At 39.2% G+C, this 21,844-nt stretch overlaps 1 long non-coding RNA gene across 1 annotated transcript; it reads left to right on the plus strand.

Annotated features, from left to right (window-relative positions):
• Window positions 1-15,195: 15,195 nt before the first annotated feature.
• LOC121055027 lies at window positions 15,196-16,200 on the plus strand. Its single transcript, XR_005812248.1, has 2 exons — window positions 15,196-15,753; window positions 15,878-16,200. It is a non-coding gene; the product is annotated as an uncharacterized LOC121055027 (long non-coding RNA).
• Window positions 16,201-21,844: the final 5,644 nt, after the last annotated feature.

The following is a 21,844-nucleotide window of genomic DNA, read 5'->3' on the forward strand; positions in this document are numbered from 1 at the left end:
TAATGGGCTTTGCAACACGCAGCTTCGAACGTAGCCACCTTGTGCTTACGCCGGATACTTGAAGTATGTAAATCTTCTGTAGTACTTTACTGCTTACCGTTACGTGGGTCTCATGTTCTATTGGGCCCAACCTGCTTAGGAGTCCGCGGAGATGGCTCTGTCGTTGTCGCATTGTAAGTGTATTTGTGGTGTTTATGTCGTATTGTGCTACTAATTATATGTCCATAAATATTCTCCCAATATCATAAACTTATTTTCGGTGGGGGTCGATGTGCCATGCAAATTAAATTGGTCCCTTGGTCCCTATAAAGAACTATACTTTATTTTCCCCGTCAGTTCACCACAGGTTAATCACTAAAACTTTGTTCTATACTAAAAGATGTTTTAGTTTTGTAGTACATTGACTTCTTTAATTTGTTTCGCTAATGTTGGCGAAACAGGACTTGAGGTTCCGCTTTCCTAGGAGGAGGCATACCGAGACCCCAACGGGTCCTTGGTGCCTCACACACCCCAGCGGCCTCATCGGAGAAAATCTTCAAGACTTACAAAAGGAGTTGCATGTGGTCCACAAGTTGCCCTCTATGACCCTAGGGGCTTGGTGCCTCCTTGGAGATGCGTGTCGGTCGGTGGCAAGGAGGCAACAGAGCGTGCAAGGTGAGGTCCCCCTAGGTGTCCAAGAAGGTGCGCTCTGCATCGGTATTTCCTCAAAGGCCATGTCCACTATGAACTTTTATCATAAGAGGGTTCATCTCACTCTAAGGTCATGTCTATTATGAATCCTTTATCATAAAGTAATTCATCTATCCCTTCTAAGGTCAGGTCTATCATGAACTCCTTAACATAAGGGGGTTTATCCACCTCCAAGCCAACCACACCCCTATAATGCTTAGAAAGGCATTCGCCCGAGGTAGCTACGGAGGGAAGGTGGCCAGGGCCCACGACTTGAGCCTTGTTCCTCTCTTTGGATATTCAAACGACACCAAGCAGGAAGAGCGTCAAGACATACAAGATTTATATCTTCATAGTACTGTTAATGCAGGAGCATGCAGGGGCGGAACTGTTTGTTCCAAGGAGGGGTTCACAAGAACCACCCCTAGGAAAAAATTAGCTAAAGTTTATTAATTTTCATCATATATACATCGCCCTGTTCCTAGGACAGGGGTTCCTAGGACAGGTGTCAGCTATATGTTTAGCCCTTCCCTGTGACAGAGCGCCCGGATACCCTACGCTTGCAAGACAATCCTAGGTGTCAAAGACTGGGAGATATGGCTGGCATGTTTAGCCCTTCCCCAAGGCTATAAGAAGAGAAGAACAGCAACGTAGGCAGAGGAGACAAGGAAAACAATTACCAGTAGAGCATACTTTGTAAACACTATGTTCAGATAGTAAGAAAATAAGAGTAGAGTGTTACACCTCCGGATAGCCTGGACGGTTGGACCTATATAACTCTCTTGTGCATTTTCCTGTCTACTATAGGGTATCAAAGTTCAGTCTTCCACAGTCATGTCTTCACTTTCTGAGTCTTTCCCGAGCTAATCCTTAAGATTATTTGAGGCGATAGCTTGAGTAGCACTCAACCACACATTGACTCATTAGCTCCTGGACGAACCTCAAACGGGGACCTCAAGCTTCCCGGTTGCAGAAGATTGCATCCTCCACAAATAAAATTACTAATAATGTGATGTCATTGTATGAATCTAGCCACAAGTTGAAGGGAACACGTTGCCTATTAGTCTTCTTCTTTTGTTATCCCCTCTCCTTCCCCTGCCTTCTCTACTTGCTCTCCATAAGGATCGAACGCTTAGGTTGGTTGGATTACTCCACATGCCTTGACACTCGATCCGCCCCTGTTTTCCATTATGGTTTTATAAAACCTACAAGTACAATGATTATTGAATGAGCCATTCCTTCGTTCTCGAATAACTAATGTCGTTGCGTACAGCGCATCACTTTAACCATAAATTATATTTACATGACTATATTATAATAATTGGAAGTTATATAGTTATATTTGTGACTACACACTTTGATGACATAACTATTTTCAAGCATTAATAAAATTGGAATAATTAACTTTTTGCCACTCTTACATTTGGTTATAACAGATTTGCCACTGGACCCATATGTCATAGACACATATGGGCTCGCATGTCATATACAGCGAGTGGCAAATCTGTTATCATCTGATTTAAAAAGTGGCAAAAAGTTAAATGTCCCAATAAAATATCAAAATATAAACTTAAATGGCACCTGTATCAATTATTCAGCAATGGATGGAGTACTTTTTCTATGACAAGGCTTAGGTAGGGATAAAAACGGAGTGCATACAGACGGATAATGGTCATTATGTATTCATTTTCATATTTTTATACAGAGACCGAAATGGATACGAATAACTCCGATAAAAAATAAGAATTATTTTGAATATGAATAAGTATAAAATATGATCGGACACAAATAATTGTTAGAACATAATAATCCCTCATATTTCTCTTAGAGATTAAAAAATTCATTCCTGTATAATTAGCTAATTTAATGTAAATACATGCATCATTTAGATAGCATCGTTAAAAGCATATGAAAGTTGGTTAGAGAATTATAGCTAAGAAGAAGAAAGAGATATATTATGTGTCGTGAGGATATCTATATATCAACAGTAGTCGAATATCCGTATCCGTATCTGTAATCGAATATCTGTATCCGTATCTATAACCACCAGAATCAACAATAGCATATGTGTATTTGTATTGAAGAAAAAATATGCATATTCATATCTGGATCCAGATTATACCAGAATTATTCGCTCCGAATCATATCCATATTGTTTTTTCTCTGGATCGAATGGAAAGCATCCGCTGTCTGTTCATCCCTAGGCTCAAGACCAAGTTACATTTCCCAGATTAATGTGCACATAGGCAAAGCTGTTGGCACACTTAAGATGCCAGATAAACCTATAATGCAAATTAATCTACCAAATCTGTAAGCCACTGTTCTTTTCTTTTTATCGGTAATAGCTAATTCAGTCGTTATATATATATCACAAAATCAAATAAATTAGAAAATCTTAGGGCCCATTTGAATCACAGGAATGAAAAAACGAAGTAATAGAAAAACATATGATTCTGATAGGAATATAAGTGTAAAACAGAGGATTGCAAAACACAGAAAAAACATAGAAATGACCATTTGATTGGACCACAGGAAAAACACGGGAATTTGAGGAGAGATAAAGACTCAAAAAAAATTTCCACGAGGTTCTACCTCTTGTTAAATTTCCTTCAAACTTGTACGAGGAGAGGCATTATATAAGAATTTCATAGGGTTTCATTCATTTGATTCGAAGGACTTTATAGGAAAAATTTCTATAGAAATAAAATCCTCTAAAATTTCTGTAAATTTCCTTTTAACCAAAGAGGACCTTATGAGAAAAGAACAATGTCTAAATGGAGGCATAATATATTTTGGGTAAAATTTACGGAACATGTAGCCTGTAGGTGGAAGGCCATGTCGAAAGGTGCTTGTTCTCACCTTTTTAAGCCTCGGAAGAATGGCAAAAAGGATACATCGTACTGATGCTACCAAAAGCACTGCCCCAACCCAAACATTATCATCACAGAATGATTAAAAGAGCACTACAGTGACAGGAGTAGAAAAAGGTAAAAAGCAAAACTCATCATCACAAATTATGCGGTCAAATTTTGACTTGTTAATTTACCATGCTACTACTGCATCTCATCCGTTATCCAGCGTCTCCTTTCAACTCTTCTCCAAAAGCTCCTCCACCTTTTGGCTTGGACTTGTCAATATATATAAATAAAGTAAATTGTACTTTAGGTCACATTTTATTATCCATATTTTATGTTACCGGCTCTGGCCAACGATCGCAGGTTGTATGAGTGAGACACGGGTAGACGAGGCTTCGGCAGCCTTGCCGAAGATCGATCCGTTGCTACTGGCAGAAGAAGAAGAGAGAGAGAGAGACAGATAAGTAGAGATAGAAAAATAGAGATTAAATCTTTATTGCTTCTACCGTAAGTTTGTGGCTTTAAATAGCCTTACACCGAAATGAGTCCAACATGAAACCAACTAATAAAACCAACTATGAAACCAACTAACTAATCTGAAACTAATTCCAACTAATTAAACTAGCTAACTAATCTGAAACTAATTCCGGATGATTTGTCTTATCCGGCAAGGTGTCCTGCTCCTTCGTACGCCTCCTGCGCTCATATGCGATGCCGACCATGACATTTTATTTTTAGACTATTCTTAAACTTGTCTTTTTTTTTACTTTAGATCAGATAAATTTATCATTATTGTCGTATACCGATAAACTCCTATCTATATGCACTCCATAAATTTTCTAAAAGGAAGGTTAGATATGACCAGAAAATTGTTTATGTATCCAATCTGAAACAAAGTCAAATTTATCTATAAAAAGAGAAAAGATAGATTGGACGGTGATCCAAAATAAAACTTATTTAATAAAAGATTGTACTCTTATGGATTTCGGATCCAGTTTGCCGTTACAATGCCAAACCCTCCAAAAAGAACTTCTTGGTTTAAATATGAACGACATGTATGTCTAAATTTGAAGTCCAAAATTTGGTTTTTATGGGACAGAGGAGTCACATTCAGAAGACAGTAGTATTAAAATAATTTGTAAAAGCAAAGAGAGGTCCTCTTGGATGAGAAGAATGGTATGGCAATTATTCCCTAATACCTGATAAAGTAATAGCTAAGTACTCCCAAGCCATACATATAAATATATAACATTCCCTTTGGTCCCTTGCCTTTAGTACTGTACATGTACTTTTCACGTCTCATGCTAAATCCATTTTTGGACAGCGTATAGGCACAAACGCTTTTTATCTAGCTAATGAAGTGGTTACCAGCTCTCCACTGACATGTGGGCCTCATGGACCAGCTTGGACCCACCTATCAGCGACCAGTGGACATATTTTAGAGTGTGCCAAATAAGGTTTTCTTTGCCTAAAAGATAATGGCAACTGGAGATGATATTGGAGTTGAGCCAACCAAATGCTAGCATGTCCTTTTACAGCTGGGAATTCTCACCAGATCAAATTTTGGATGGGAATTATTTGTGTGGTTGTAGCTTTGCACCCAACAACTCAACTAGCTAAGCTAAGAGGATCTTTCATTAATTCTTTCCTACATATTTTGTCATCAGGCATAAACTTGTGCATGTGGTGCTAGCTATGTACGTGTCATTTTGTTGTTTTGTGGTCACAAGTCTTCGCATAATTGAAGCATGTCAAAGCCTAATCCGGTTGTTGGTTTCTTTAATTGATCGACATGAACTTGATGGTTAATTAACATGATGGCATTGTTGGTTTGTGCCTCAAAGTCTTAACGATGGTCGGAGAAATTCAACTTACGTGACGCCTTCTTTTGCAGAAGTTTATTTTGGAGATGTGGTTTGAACCATATAAAATATACAGTAACCTCAGCAAAGTTTTTTTTTTCAATTAACTAATTGGGTTGTACACATATAGTGGACAACTGGCTTCTCCTTGTTTATTTTTGAAAAAACAAATGATTTCATTTCAGTCAGTGTAACCTTAGTTTATTGAAAACATAAGCCACACTCCTGGATTAGCTAGGCTACTTTGCATCTCCATTTGACTTGAGTATTTTGTTGGTTAATCAGATATGTATTTCAGATAAAAAATGGTTGAAGTGGCTTACAGTATACCTGCCCATGCTCTTCAGAATTCGTATGCATATCATATTCCATGGAGGATTTGGAGATGTAGATGGGTGTGTTTGGGGAAGATCAGATTGGTTGCCACTCAAAATTTAATTCTCCCATTTATTTGTAAAGTCTTTTAGTTGTGGGCTGAAGCTTTTGTTTGGTAAGCTAACCCTCTTTCTCCTCCTCCTCCACTGCATAGCTTAATTACTATATACAAAATCATCTATAGTCTAGACCATTTTGTACATATATGCAAATAATTGAGCTAGTAGCATCTGTGTGCTGCCTTTATGTGCCAAGCTAGCTTAATTAACATCTTCATTCCAAAGGACAGCCCTTTCCTTCTTGATGACACTCCTACTTGCTAATTAATGTGATGTGTTTGACACTTTAGTCAAACCTAACATCATTAACTAAAAAACAATCAAGGATGACACACACCATGCAAGAAAGTGTGATGCTTAAGTATCACCTTGACAAGGAACTTTTTGGGAGTATAGGTCAACCCGACACTAAACAAACAGGATGGAGAAAAAAAAAAGGTATATGTTGATCACTGTCATGCAACTTAATTTCAAGAGGAATTAAGAATGTAATATTAAAAGAATTGTGGTTGGATGAGGTCGTACCGGTTGTATTATATATGAGGTTATAACAAATGCATGTTACCTGTAACACTCGAGCTCAACGAATAAAAGGGTTGCCATCTAACCCAACGTATTTTTGTTGTTTGAAGTATAATCAAGTTCCTTCTGACCATCGTCGTAAAGTTCTATTTAAGCAACTCGTCTAATTCTATCGGAAATCTTTCTCGGCTCATACCAAGTTGTTTTCGAATTTTTTTTATTTTTTAAACATTTTTAAGAAGTAATTTTATTACTAAACCTCCAGAGAAAATATTTTCACTCCATAAACCTTTTGGCCACGCCACCAACGTTGGAGTGGCCAAACGGCTTGCCACGCTATTGTCGGTTGCGTGGCAGTATTATCTTGCCACGCCATTGACAATGGCGTCGCAAGACTGCCACGCCATGCCATGCCCGAACAGGCGGCGTGACAGCGTTGTCTTGCCACGCTACCAGCACTGGCGTGGTCAAAAGGTTCAGTTTTAGAAATATTTTTCCCGGAGGTTTAGTAATAAAATTATTTCTTAAAAAGATTTAAAAAATAAAAAAATCGTTGTTTTCAGTCTTTTGTTTCTGCTTCCAAATTAGACTAGCGATATAATATTGTGTGCATATATTCGGGTGAGACGTGATTGTACCTTATTGTAGGGTGGTATTGTCGTTTTGGCAACTACTTATAAGTACATAAGCCAAAATTTAAATTTTAGAATTAAAATTGATTTTAAGGGGTTTTTAGTCATAGTTTATTCTACAGAATTTGCTTCTATAACGATAATAACGTGTATATAAAAGTTTTACTCCTAAATTATTTTTTAATTGCTAATCGTGTTCTTTTGCCAGATTATTCTCTGGCTTTAACTTTTGCGCCTTTTAAACTGCTAAATGGTGAAATTTTTAACAAAAGTTTCTGTATATAAGTTATCATCTCATATTTCTAAATTCTAAAGTAGTTTTTTAATTTTATATTAGTTAATTTCATAACACCGCACGGAATGAGCCAGCCGGTCCATCCATCATGTGCACGGCCGCACGCTTGCTTGCTTGCAGCCTGGAGCCCTGTAGCCTGTGTCACCAACCGGCTAATTGATCCTAACTACTACGGCTACCTATCAGGCAGAAAGAAAGCTAGGCAGGCAGGCAGGCAGCCAGCCTGAAATATGATTAGCCGCTCACACACAACAGTTCATCGGCTCAGCTTCAGCTTCAGGTGGTTTTCACTCGCTGTCGCAGCACTGCTGATCATCAGAGCTAGATACCACCCGATGTGATGCGTCAACAGCAGCACAAAAACTACTCTTCAGAAAACACTTTTCTCAGCCGAAGATTCAGGGAGATAATCTCTACTGTTGCCTCGATGAGATTGATCTTTATCTGGTCCTGCATATATATACATGCTTGCTGAGATTTTTTTTTTCTTTTAGCTGGTGAGTGGTAGCTCTGAATTTGAGTTTTTTCTTTTTTAGCTGGTGAGTAGTAGCTCTGAATTTTTGCTGGTTGATTGATGCTGGTAAGGTAGCTTGCTAATCCGTACTTCGCGTGGGGCACTGCCTCTGCTTTGGATCATTCCTGCTGTTCTTGCATGGATTCAACAGCGGCCTGAAAGCGATGGGTTAACTGAAACGATTGGGCCGTTAAAGTTCAGATACTAGGATAAATCTTTTACAGTTTACTACTAGTAGTAGTAACTAATTAACGATGGTTGGTTTGTAAAATGGTAAAAGTAATACTCATGGTGTAAGTAACGTTGAATCAGCTGATGCGTAGCAGAATTCAATATTTTTAATGAGTAATTTCACGGTCCAACAAAAAATAACAAAAAGTACCTCGAGATACCGGTACCTCACAGTATCAAATCATTTCTGATCATTAGATCTAACCGCGCATATCCTACTCAGCTAAATCCAATGGTGAGAAATAATTGGGTACCTCGAGATACCGATACTTCGAGGTACTTTTGGTTGGACCGGAGCAAATCTCTTTTTTAATAGAGTGAAGTGTACCAGCGGTCTCTAAACTTGTGTACATGTGTTATCTAGGTCCCTGAACTCTCAAAATGCATTTTTGGGTCCTCGAACTTGTCTAGGGGTGTCATATAGGTCCAAACAGGCTCCGACCCGCTCCATCCGCTGATGTGGCATGCCACGGCGACGCCTACGTGTTGGTGTGGCCATGTGGGTCCCACATGTCAGTATCTCTCTTCTTCTTATTCTTTTCTCTCTTCTGGTAGGCGCCACCGTAGTATGCCACGTCAGCGATGGAGCGGGTCAGAGCCCGTTTGGACCTATATGACACCCCGGACAAGTTTGGGGACCCAAAAATACATTTTGAGAGTTCAGGGACCTAAATGACACATGCATACAAGTTTAGAGACCGCTGGTGCACTTCATTCTTTTTAATACTAGCTACTAAGTTGTGATAATTTTCTTCATGGCTAATACTCTCTCTTCGGTCATCTTTATTTGACGTTAGGAGAGCTAACTTTAGTTTTTCGGGTGTCAAACAAAAGTGCCAGGAGGGGGTATTAATAGAGTAATCTATAATAATTTTCTTAATATTTATTAACATAGGAAATGTTTGGTCTCCGGAGAAATAACACGCCATAAATTTGTTTCGACATGACAAAGGTTTTTGTGGTGTGGCATGTGGGATGTACCCAGCTTCCCCTTTTTCTGTGAAATCTTGCTTTTGTGAATTGTGATAAGCCAAGCCAGCATGCAGTGTGTGTGTAGATTTATATATTGGATATTGAGATCTGTTTATGTCTCTATCAAATGGTTACTGTTCGCCCATGAGGGAAAATAAAAGCATGGGCAAAGTGCCCACACTTTGTTGATACAAACAGTGACTGCTCATTGGCACTTTGCTGGAAAAAGAATTAACAGCAGAGTTTGGTACATGTAAAGATTCTTAGAGCAATTCCAGTTTGAACAAAACAGACCCTCAGGAATATGATGCTTTAAGTAAGTAGTTAGTAACAGAAAATTGACTATGACAAATCAACAGGATTTACTCTTTGCTATCTTTTTGCTGTATTGAGGTGACAAAAAAGAGTGAGAAACTATTGGAGGAATTAGTTTGTGCTTTTCTCTGATAATCTTGCACATTGTCAGTCATTTAAAAAGCATTTGGAGTTATTGGCATAGCTGATTTTGATGATTGATCTGTCACCTCATTTTGAAGTTTACACGCTTGCTGAATTGACACTTGTCTAGGTTCAAGACCCAACAAAGAAGTACTGATGATCAACAAGTGGATGCCGAACAGTGACATTAGGCTTGGCAACATCTCAAAATTCAGAGTACAGAAGCAAAACACTGTAAACTATGATCGAAACAAGAAGAAATGCCGACATTGCAACGCGTATGATTCATCTGATCTTTGAACAGCTTCATCCGAAAATATTCTTTCCAGGGCCAAACCAGACAGTGACAACTCTTGATCAAAGTAAAATGGCTGAAACATTCATGTATGTATATCAATTCTCAGTCAGATGGAAACGGATAACCAAGCATAAGTAGCATAACAGGACAGAAGTAGCAACATCAGATCGGCTTGTTGCGTGATTTGGATCGACAAAACCATGCCAATCGCTGCTACTTTGCGGGCCTAATTGCGATTTTCGCTGTATGAACTGCTGGATTCAGAGATATAATTAAGCCATGTAATTATTTTAAGATATCGCTGATGATGAAATTAAGGGCAACCTGTATTTCTGGCTTTCCTCGTTGGATTTGTCGTTTGTATTAACTTCACGCAGCAAGATATGCTAAGAATTTGCAGTCGGATTGCACGACGCCGCGTACATCGGATGTGTTTTCACATGATTGATGCTGAATGTTTCAGATGAGGACTACTGAATTCCTGCAAAATTTACACTATCGGGGTATGAATGCTAGACTGCAAATCGCAAGTTCTGCAGATGCTACCATCTTAAAATTCTTCCAGAATAAAGAATAAAACATTGCAAAGTCAGACAAGGAAGCCATCAGCAAAAAGAGCTGAACAATTTTCGATTCTCACCCTGATAACGTGTTTTTTTCCCCTCTCGTACAAGGTTCATTCTTCACAAATAAATCGCATTAATCAGGTGTTGTCATGTTGTTTTAGTTTTAAACAGGTGTGCCAGCAGCAACACTGGGTTGACCAGTATGATAACATTTTCATCCCTGGCTGCTCAAGATAATACTGTAATTGTATGAGCATCTTCAGAAATCCTTGTGATGACATCTTCAGAATTCTTTTCCAGGAACACACTTTCAGAACTCTGACTAGACCCGTATTGTAGCAATATTTTCACAAAAGGCAAAGTCAGATTTGAGAAGAGGGGGGCAAGCAACGGACGAAAAACCACAGATGAAAACGCAGCACACGGCGATGGCAATGCGCTTTTTTCAGCTGGAATTTGTCCGTTCCACCGTCGTTCTCATGGCACTCATGCTGCAAAGAATTCAAACCAAGATTTTATAAACTCCACATCTGTACACACTTGCTGCAGCCACACCTAAGCAGCTCATGGCATCTGTAAACTAGGGTACTCTCCTGACAACCTCAGCTGCAGGCAGCAGCGAAGAAAGTCGTGGGATCAGATTGGAATCGTTAGGTGTTGCTGGGCGAGGCATTCAAGTCCAAGTAGGTAGGACGACGCCACTGAAAGAAATGCAGGTGCAGCCATGGACCGTAGTGACAGAGCTGAAACACAGCAAGAGACAACGGCAGCAGAGGACAGATCCTGTGACTCTGTGACAGTCTAACCTCGAGAAAATCTGGCATTCGGTAGTGATGAGAAACGGTGCACATAAACTGAGACTGTTTTTTTGGGAGGACTCATAATCCCGATCAGGGTAGAAGAAACCGCCGGTTTCTTTCCCGCAGTTACAGCGATTTATCACGACCGTTTAAAATCACGGAAAACCATAATAATCATGCTCCGTTGGACATTGACTTTAAAGGTCTTCCCGGCAGTGACGAATATAACCAACGAGATTAGAGAGGTCTGAACAAATTAGATAGAGTTTTAGCCCCCGTTTCTACTAATCTTCGTCATAAATTTTTAGGGGTCTTCGTATAGGCTCCAATAACTTTAACGGAGGTAGCAGGGACTCGAGCCCCTGCCACCCCATGTTGGATTCGTCCTACTTCCCGGCGGTAAGGTAGACCCTAATCCTGATAAGAGGATAGAAACCACATGGCATCTCCAAATTTCCAAAAAAAACATTGACTAAACCCAATAAAAATCGATGAAATCTGGATGAATTTTTCGAAATTTAAAAATTCAGTTTAGATTTTTGTGAGCTCAATAAAAACATTTTTATATTATCGCTCCAGTATGAAAAGCCCAGATACCGTTAAATTCTTAACCGGTTTTCATTGGTTTCGTAAAAATGTCACAGGAACTAAAACACTGACATCGATGAACAGCGAGGACAATAGTTTTGTGAGGGCAGGCAGGGTTGTTGCACTGCTGCGGTATGTCGCCAGGTTACCCTACGAGAGGCTGGGAAACAACGCTGCAGTCAACAGCGGTTAATGTTTGTTTTTTTTACGTGGAACAGCGGTTAATATGAGCCGATCGTTTGGTCAAATTAAAAAAAAAAAACAATGCGAATATCATCTTATCTTTTCCCTTCTGTTGTTAAAATTTAAACTTCAACCTTAAATGATTTTAGGATTTCTTCATTATAATTAATTTTCAGCCTTTAACTTTAACTTTAGATCATCTAAAAATTTCAAGTTACGTTTTAGTTATAAATATATCATTTGGTTTGTCTAGTGAAACTGCAAAACGATCAGGACCCGTGCTCTCTACTGCCTAACATACGTAAAACGGTCAACGGCCTGGGACATGCACTGTTGTAGAGGTGTCACGGGTCCGGTGTTCATGTACTCGTGCTCGTGCGTGTCAGGTCAGGACTCAGTAACTCGTGCAGCTGCAGCTGCTGCCGCTGCCGGTGAGGTCAAAACGGCGGTGGGGGCGGGTTGGGTGGCTCCGGTCAGCGTAACAGCCCCCCGTACCGTACGTGGCTCGGTTACTGTGCTGCGTCACTCACGGTGGCGCGGCCGCAGCACACTGCTCACGCTTTTCGATCTCTTGCGTTCCACTCCCCTTTTTCTGGTGGTGAGGAGGGTGAGATCGGTTGGGTTCGCGTCGTGGGCCGGCCGCGCTTTCCCCGCGCCGCGCGATCTCGCCGAGTGGCCAGGCGACGCTGCAGCTGTATCTCGCCTGATCCGCCCGTTGCGGCGCAGCCAGCGTACGTGTAGGCGGTGAAAACACAACGGTCGTGAAAACCCCCCTCCCTCCGACTGACCGAGTGCCATTTCTATTACAATGCACTGATTTTTGTTACAATTTCTATTTATAAATATGCTGTCTGAGAAAAGCCAAACTATCGCTTTGTCGCGTCGCTAGGCGTCTCGATCGGCCGTGGACATTTTTGACTCGCGAGGAAAGGGACAATCTGTAGTAGTAGTACTCTGCGTGCGTGCAGATCAGGGGTGGTCACAGGCTCAACCAACAGTGACTTTGGTCTTGTTTAGTTTCTAAATTTTTTTTAAAAAACATTTCATCAAATTTTCGGACATCTAAATAAAGCATTAAACATAGACGGACCTAAAAACTAATTGTATAATTATATGAGAAATCGTGAGACGAATTTTTTGAGACTAATTAATCCATGATTAGCCATAAGTGCTATAGTAACCAATATGTGCTAATGCCGGCATAACTAGGCTCAAAAGATTCGTCTCGTGGTTTTCAGACGAGCAGCGAAATTTTTTTTTATTTGTAATTGAAAACTCCTTCCGACATCCGATCAAACGTTCGATATGACATTTCTATCAAAAAAAAAATTTCCCATCAAAACAGCCCCTTCGTCTTTGCTATGACTGACTGCCGACTGCGAGTCAACAAACCATTCTACAGAGTGATGTACAACTACGACGTTAAGACGCTACAGTTGTTGATATGATAATTGATACCCCCTACGTTAACTTGCACGCTGCAGCACGGCACACGGCGATGTGCAGTGAACTACCGCATCACTTCGATTTTTTTTATTTTTTAAACATTTAATATATAATTTTATTACCAAACCTCATGGCAAATATTTTCACCGTATGAGCCTTTTGGTCACGCCAAGACAACGTCATCAAGCAATCTGGTTGGCTTCACGCCACTATCACTAGCTTGCCAAGACAATACTGCCACGCCGCTGACAATAACGTGGAAAGCCTATCATAACAAAAACTTTGCGTGGGAGCGTTATTTTGCAACGTCAAAGTTGGTGGCATGGCCAAATACATAGGTTCTTCAACATTTCTATTGTAGTTTTAAATTACCAGTTAATTGTTTTTGCATCTACAAATTTGAGTTGATAGCAAATTTAAAAATTTTAACATTTTGGCATCAAATTTCATGATAGTTTTTAAATATGATTCACAAAGACGGTGGATAAAATTTTCTTTATAAATAAATTTTGGAGATCATAATTTAAATTTGAAAAGACTGTATATGATATCTTATTAATAGTTAACATGCATATCCAAAATGATGTTTTTAATGCTATGTAAAATGTTTCCTTGTTTTGAGTTCTTACCACCAATGAGGTTAGACAACTATCAACCATTGAACGAAGGCATAATGTATGGTCCAAAAAAAATTTCGAGTAAACTAAAAAAGTCCGCATAATTTTAGATCCATATAATATAAGACATAATTTAGACAATTATATAACTTGTAGTACAAGAAATGAGGAGGATTGAAGAATAACGACTTTGTCTCCTTCCTGTGATTTAAAATAAAAAAGAAATGTCAATCAAACATTCATTCTTTTTTGAAACTTAATCAAACATTCATTCATATTACTTCTGAATTTTGATTCAATGCCTCAACTCTCATCTGTCAACTTACAGTGCAAACATCTAACGAATCACCGACCCCGTTCCAAAATATAAATATTTCTAATTTGTTTATCATAGACTAAAGGGATATTATAAAAATCTCTTTTAGTCACTTCATTAGTTATTTTTTTAATTTTGAATTAATTAAATTTCTTTTTTAAGCATCTAATTAACTCTAAATCATTAGAGTGATCGAAATCGTGGGAATTGGTAAAATGTTTATATTATAGTATAAGGTTTAAATAATAGAAATGTTTATATTTTAGAGTGGACGGAGTAAGGAAGTACGGAGCAGAATGGTAGACGTGGATCGAGGATAAGGAAGAGGCAGCCGCGGTCGCTGGTCACTGCCTCGGCCGGCTGCCGGCCGTCGGCGCTCGCTCGCTCCGTTGCTCGTCTCACCGAGTTATCGATCGTCTTGTGTCGTCGAAATTGGAATCGTCGTGTCATTTGTTTCGCCGTTGTGCTCGCCCAGTCAGTCAGGGAAATAGTTTTTAGCACACGGGTGTACCTACACCCTATGTGCTTGTATATCATATAAATAGTAATCAAAAAATATGAAAAAAATTGATAAGATAGATTAATATGATTTATATCACTCCACAAGCATGTAATTTTAAATTTAACTTCTACAAGTTATAACAAAACAAACAAACAAAACTGAAACTAAGTATATGTATATTCATAAATATTTTCGTTATTTTTGTTACAACTTGTAGAAGTTGAATTTAAAGTTGCTTGTTGGTGGAGTGATATAACTGATATTAAACTATCTTGTTAAATTTTTTCATAATTTTTTATAACTATTTAAATAACATACAAACAACTGGTATACATATACCCGTGTGCTAAAAAATTGCTTCCGCCCAGTTCCGGCCTTTGCGTGACACCGCCTCGGCCGTAATGCCTGGAGTTCAGAAGTACCAAGATCGATGTGATTGGATCGTCAGGGGTACGTCAGGATGATCGATGGCACATGCATGGCTTCTGTTCGGTGTGTGCGACAATGCTTGCCTCGATCGCCAGTTCGCCTGCGATGTCACGAGTCATAACTCACAAGGATTGGACTGGAGTTGGGATCGACGCAACTCAACACACACGCATGCATTTGATTGCTGCCTTGCCGATAAGAGCATCTCCAGCCGACTCTAGGATGACTCTTCAAGTGTGTATGAGGCGACAGCGAGCGCCCGCGCCGTACCGTCGGGACTGCCGCCTTTCCCCTTGCCCCTCGCTCCTCCTCCTCCTCTCGAGCCAGCCGCGAAGAGTTCGTCGGCCCCCTTTCCCCTCCGACTCCGGTGACTTCGGTCACCGGTGGTGGGGTTCAGGTTAGTCTGATAGATTCTGTAGTAGGCTAAATCCTTTTGTTTTGTTTTGTTTGTGTTTTCCTTCTCTGTGCAGCTCGAGGGGTTATCGACGTCGCGTCCTCTGGTCTCGGTGTAATATCATGGATGTTGATCTCTGTGGTGACAGTTTTGAGTTTTTCCATGGTGTCTTCAACTGGATGTGCTGCAGGTTTGCGCTTTAGCGGGCTGTGCCGGCCTTTACCTTTATCTCTGGCGATCCATTCGCAAGAACGTCGACCTTCTTCGTCAACGCAGACGGATCTTCAATGAGTGGCTAAACTTTCTTGTTGCAGTCAATGAAGCCTCAACCTCCATCGAAGACCCCTTTTGGGTTTGCTTCTTGGCGTTCATCTATAGCTGCTTGTGGTGTTCAAATTACCGTCGTCGTCGTCATAGATGTCTTCGTCCAGGCAGAGAAGCAACGAAGGGTCTGATTGCTTTTTTTTGGATCTTCTAAAATCCTTTGTTGCAAAAGTCCTGAGCTTAGGTTAATTTGGCCGTCTTTAAAGGTCCTCTTTGCAAAACTACTGGTGTATACAGTTCAATCCTCGGTGTCGAGGACTACTCATGACATGTGTACACTTTCCTACTAAATAAAGTGCATGAGTTTAAAAAACTAGCGCAAAAGTTTCACATTTTGCAAAGAATCAAATCCTAAACAAGACTCGGTACATATAACATTAAATATTATATTTATACGGTATCTCCAACGGATAAAATTGCCTTGCCGTTATCTTTATAGATAGCTATTGAAAAGTTCCACGTCAGCGTGCAAGCAAGTGAGTGGAGCTACGAGGGATGCATGAGAGCAGGTATATAGCAGGCTATAAGCCAGCTATAAGTATATTTTAAAAAAATAAGATGACAGAGAGAAGAGGAGTGTGCTACTAATTTATAGTCAGCTGCACACGGATTCTAAGACAAAATATGTGTATGACATGTGGGACCATGTATTGATATTTTGGAGATAACTATTATATGATTTAGCTATTAGATTGACTATAAATAAATTGAAGCCAGTAGTTGGCTAACTGTTAAACTTGCTCTGAAGGATTCGCTTTTATTCATTTTTGGATGGCCACACATGACTGCAACGGGTTAGCTCGAACGGACACGGTTTGTTGGAGTAATAACTGGGGATCGATGGATGAGGTCATGGCTCACAGCAAAGCCGGCCGGCATGCACGATGAATGAGGGGAACGAAACGGACGCGAACGGCTTGTTGGGTCCCCCGACTGAAGTTGATTTCATCACCTATTAACTAATTTCACACGACGACACGTCCGATTGCTCGATTCCCGGGACCCTGCTCTACCGCTAAGAGCAAGTTCAATATTATACTCAACCACTGGCTGTAATTCATCTAAATAGTCAATTTATACTATAAAATATTAATACATGGTCCTACATGTTATACATATACTACGTCTTAGAGCCTGTGCTATAGCTAGGTATAAATTTATAGTCTACTGCTCTCTTTTTTTTTTATCTTTTATCTCTTTAAAATATATTTATAACTGGTCTCCTGATATACCTGCTCTAAGCAGATGATGAATGATGCTGCAGACACGCATTCATCGTCGGCATGCATGGCCAACCCCAACCCACCGCCACCGGCGTAAGGCGTACGCGGACGCAGGGATGATTTCATGCCTGTGTCATCGAGTCCGATGCGAGGCACCGCTAGTATGGAATGGGACCGTACGTGCCGTTGCGAGCGTGCGGCGGCGCCTCGCCTTCTCTTCTTCCCTCGTTTTCTTTCTACACCAGTGACCGGGCTAAGCTTACACCAGTGACCGGGCTAAGCTTAGGTGGTGTTTAGATTGAGAAAATTTTTGGGAGAAATGTCACGTCAAATATTTGACCGGATATCGGAAGGGGTTTTTGGACACAAATGAAAAAACGAATTTCACGACTAGCCTAGAAACCGCGAGACGAATCTTTTGAGCCTAATTAATCCATCATTAGCACATGGTGGTTACTATAGCACTTATGGCTAATCATAGGCTAATTAGGCTCAAAAGATTTGTCTCAAGATTTCTTTCATAACTGTGCAATTAGTTTTTTGGTTTATCTATGTTTAATGCTTTATTTAGATGTTTAAAAATTCGATGCAATGGTTTTGGAAAAAAAAATTGGGAACTAAATAAGGCCTCTGGTGAAATGGGGGGCATCTGATTCATTTAGTCCTGCTTATATTATTATTGCCTATTTATTGCTGATTTCATACTGGTTCTTGTTTAGATGATTTATCATCAGAATCTCTTTTATGTTTAGAGGTGACTTAATGTGTATACGTGTATACATAAAACTACGAAATTTGTTGTTATAATTGTGCGACAGGACTTCACGTTAAGGGGCGTGTTTTAGATAAGGAATGGTGCGACACTGACATTTTATTTGAAAAACTGATTTCATATGTACTGTAGCATAATAATTAATAACTATACAGTAATTAAATTGTAGAGTGATGAGAGCAAGTTTAATAGGAAAGCCAACTTACTAACTATAAGCTTATATTATAGTCAACACATATAATAGATCAGTTATAAGGTTGGCTATAATTTTTATCTCTTATCTCTTTCTCTTATCTTTGCATTAAATGTATTTTTTTAAAGTTGGTGTATAGCTGGCTCTTGCATGAGAGACAACCTCACTCCTTTTTTATTATTTCTTTCCTCCACATCATCTTATAGTTAATTTATAGTCTACTATTATACTCGCTCTGAGGCAGCGGCAAGGTCCAGGCTATCGGTCACCTAAGAGCAAGTTTGATAGTATAGTCAACTGTTAGCTCTAAATCATCTATAACCAATCTAATAGTCAATTCATACAATAGTTACCTACAAAATATCAATATATGGTCCCACATGTCATACAGACATTTTGTCTTGGAGCCCGTATGTAGCTGGCTACAAATTAGTAGTCCACCTCTCTTTTTTCTCCCCTCTTATCTCTTTAAAATATGCTTATAGCTTACTTATAGTCTGCCATTGTACCTGCTCAGCAAGTTTGATAGTATAGCCACCTACTAGTTCTAAATCATTTATAGTTAATCTAATAGTCAATTTATACAATAGTTATATACAAAACATATACTACACTAATAATACCTGGTCCCACTTATTGTGCACACATCGAGTCTTGGAGTTCATGCTATAGCTATATATAAATATATAACTCGCTACTCTTCTGTCTTATCTTCTTAAAATATATTTATAGCTGATTTATAGTTTGCTATTCTAACTGCTCTAAACTTACACGATATTCAAGCTAAACTTTCATACATACTACTAGAAAACCGTAACTACCACAACGCCCGTGCTTCGTCACGGGATAAAAAGAATCATGCGCGATAATGATAAGCTTATTAGTTTAAATTTGGACAGGGAAACACCAAGATCGAGTTTAAGAAGATGCACGTTAAAAACAAAAAAAAAAAAAGAAGATGCACGTTGAATAATCATCGTGCGGGTGGGCTGTAAGAATTAATGGTTAGGGATAATCATATCAGAACTTATAGTGCATGTGGCTAGTGTTAGATAGATCTTATAATCCAAACATATGACTCATGTTGTCGTTAATCCAAGCCATCCAGTCGAGTCTTGTATTATTTCGTATTTTAGATAATCCTAAATTGCTTTTTTTCATAACATTAATAACCTTGAACCCATCAACTTTAGCACAGTAAATAAACTCATCGATGTGCTAAACGTTTTTATCGGAGAAATAGTTAGAGAAGTGCTTGGGTAAAGTGCAACAGTTATCGGCCCATTGTTCCAAGAGAAGACATGGCATTGTTTAGCCGGGCCTATCAGCCCACGATCTCTTCTTCTCCATGGAGATCGAAGACATGTCCGTCTAGACAACCGGGAGGCCCCACCCGTGCAGAAAAAACGTGCCCCTCACCCCGGCCCCACTCAACAACCGCATCCAAAACCATAGGCACTCTGTAATTCCACCGCTTGTAATTTGCATATTTTCTATCGGCAACGTTGCGGGAATATATAAGAGCATGTACGATAGCGGCTATAAGTCAACTATAAGCATATTTTTAAAGAGATAAGAGAGAAGAAAGACGGGCTACTAATTTATAGCCAGCTGCATACGGACCCCAAGACATGATATGTGTATGACATGTAGGATCATGTACTAATATTTTATTGATAACTATTGTATAAATTGGCTATTAGATTGACTATAGATAAATTGGAGCTAGTAGTTGGCTATACTATTGAACTTGCTCTTAGGTGGCCCATAAAAGCGAGGTGACCCAGCCACGGGCGCATGCACGACCAGCCCAGCGCTAGGGCGCGGCCCAATAGCGACAGCAAGCCGGCCAAGGCCATGGGGTGAGGCTGGCCCAGGCAGCGGGCGGAGGAGGATCCAGGCTGATGGCCCATGCACGACGCGCGTGGAAGCCCACGACGTACCATGACAGAAACACACACACACACACTTTTATGCTTGTATATATCGCAATTTTTATATCTGTGAGGATGACTCTTAGCAAAACAAAAAAAAATTGGATGGTTGGGTTAGAACATTCCTTGTATTAAAAAAAAAGAAAAAGATAAAAAGATACGGGTTAGTGTTTAGCTAGCTATTGATCAAGTGCTGAAAAAGTGAGGTTGATGGAGACTATCTCAAAAGATTGTAGAAAAAGAATATGAAAGCAATACGTTACGCGCATCTTAGAGCAAACTCAGCAACTCATATTGTTATTTGAATGATCATTCAAAATTAATTCTTTATTCATATCATGCATTACTGCAATGGAACATCTCTATTACATCATTCATATATATATTATTAAAATTTTGCAACCATCTCTTTTGATATTGATCTCTCCTCTTCGGATCGGATGTTGAGATATGAATGAGGAAGAGAGAACATATTTAGAGTTTATCAATCCAGTATGGAAGATATTTTATTTTTAAAAGATGAGAAGATAATTTGTTGGACCTTTTTTTTTTCTTACATAGATGATATGACAGATGATCTGATAGGTTTGCTCTTAGACTTAAAATAACTAGGCAACAGTGCAGTGACACACAAATCGAGGTATACTTGTTGAGAGATGCAATGCAAATATGCTGATTCACCATGGAATAACGGGCTCAGCCCGTTACGGAACTTGATCTAGGGCCTGTTTAGGGAGCTTTAGATTCTGAGAAACAACTGCTTGGTAGCTAACTTTTGAGAATCTGAAAAAACTTCTAAACCCAGCTTTTCTAGATTCTAGATTCTTAGTTTATTTTCCAGAATCTATAACTACAGATTCTCAGAAGCTGTGTACCGTTTGGGGCAGCTTCTGGCTGAAGCAGCTTTTAGGAAGGCTACAGCTTGAAGAAGCTCCCTAAACAGTCTCTAGTCCTAGCCAATCACGAACTCGAGAAGACGCTTCCGCTCACCCTTTGTGTTCTACCTCCACTACTACCTTCTGCTCACAGAATCACAGTACCTTGGGTGCCCTTGCTCATATTGCAGCTCAGCTCTCCATCCGTAAGTAGAAGAGATTTTGAATGGTCGGTTCTAAGATTCTGAGAAGAATAAGGCTGCATTATTTTGCTAGAATTTTTTTTTAGATTTTATCATTTTTTTACATGCATAGGTCCCAAACTGCTAAACAATATATATTTTGTGAAAAAATTATATAAAGTTTATCAGTGTCTTTCTAGAATAGATTTTTAGTTTTTCAGCGATTAATTCCATCATTTATATAATTAAATAGCTATTACAAAATCAAACAATCTTCCAAAGTACAATAAGCACCTTTGTCCCAAAAAGACCGTATTTTTTATGTGTCCATCGTTTGATCATCTGTCTTATTTAAAAAATTATAGAAAAGTTAAAAAAAATTAGTCACACGTCAAGTACTATTCATGTTTTATCATCTAATAACATTTAAAAAAATTAAAAAATTAATTATATATTTTTTTAATAAGACAAAGAGTTAAATATTACATCTAAAAACTTAAAAACTGAAAAATAAGTTAGGACAAAAAAATAAGTTTATTTTAGGACGGAGATAAAACTTAAAAACTGAAAAATAAGTTAGGAAAAAAAATAAGTTTATTTTAGGATGGAGATAGTACATCGATTGGTTGTTCTGGCCATTCTATCCCTTCACCTTTCAAATTTTATTCCATTCAGTTGTCACAATTGTTGCATAGCCATGGCCGGAGTAAATCCGAGTATTTAGGGGAGCTTTAGATTCTGTTGATAGCTAGCTTTTGAGAAACTGAAAAAACTTCTA

The sequence above is a fragment of the Oryza brachyantha genome, chromosome 7 (assembly GCF_000231095.2).
Source record: "Oryza brachyantha chromosome 7, ObraRS2, whole genome shotgun sequence".
In the NCBI taxonomy this organism is placed as follows: Eukaryota; Viridiplantae; Streptophyta; class Magnoliopsida; order Poales; family Poaceae; genus Oryza; species Oryza brachyantha.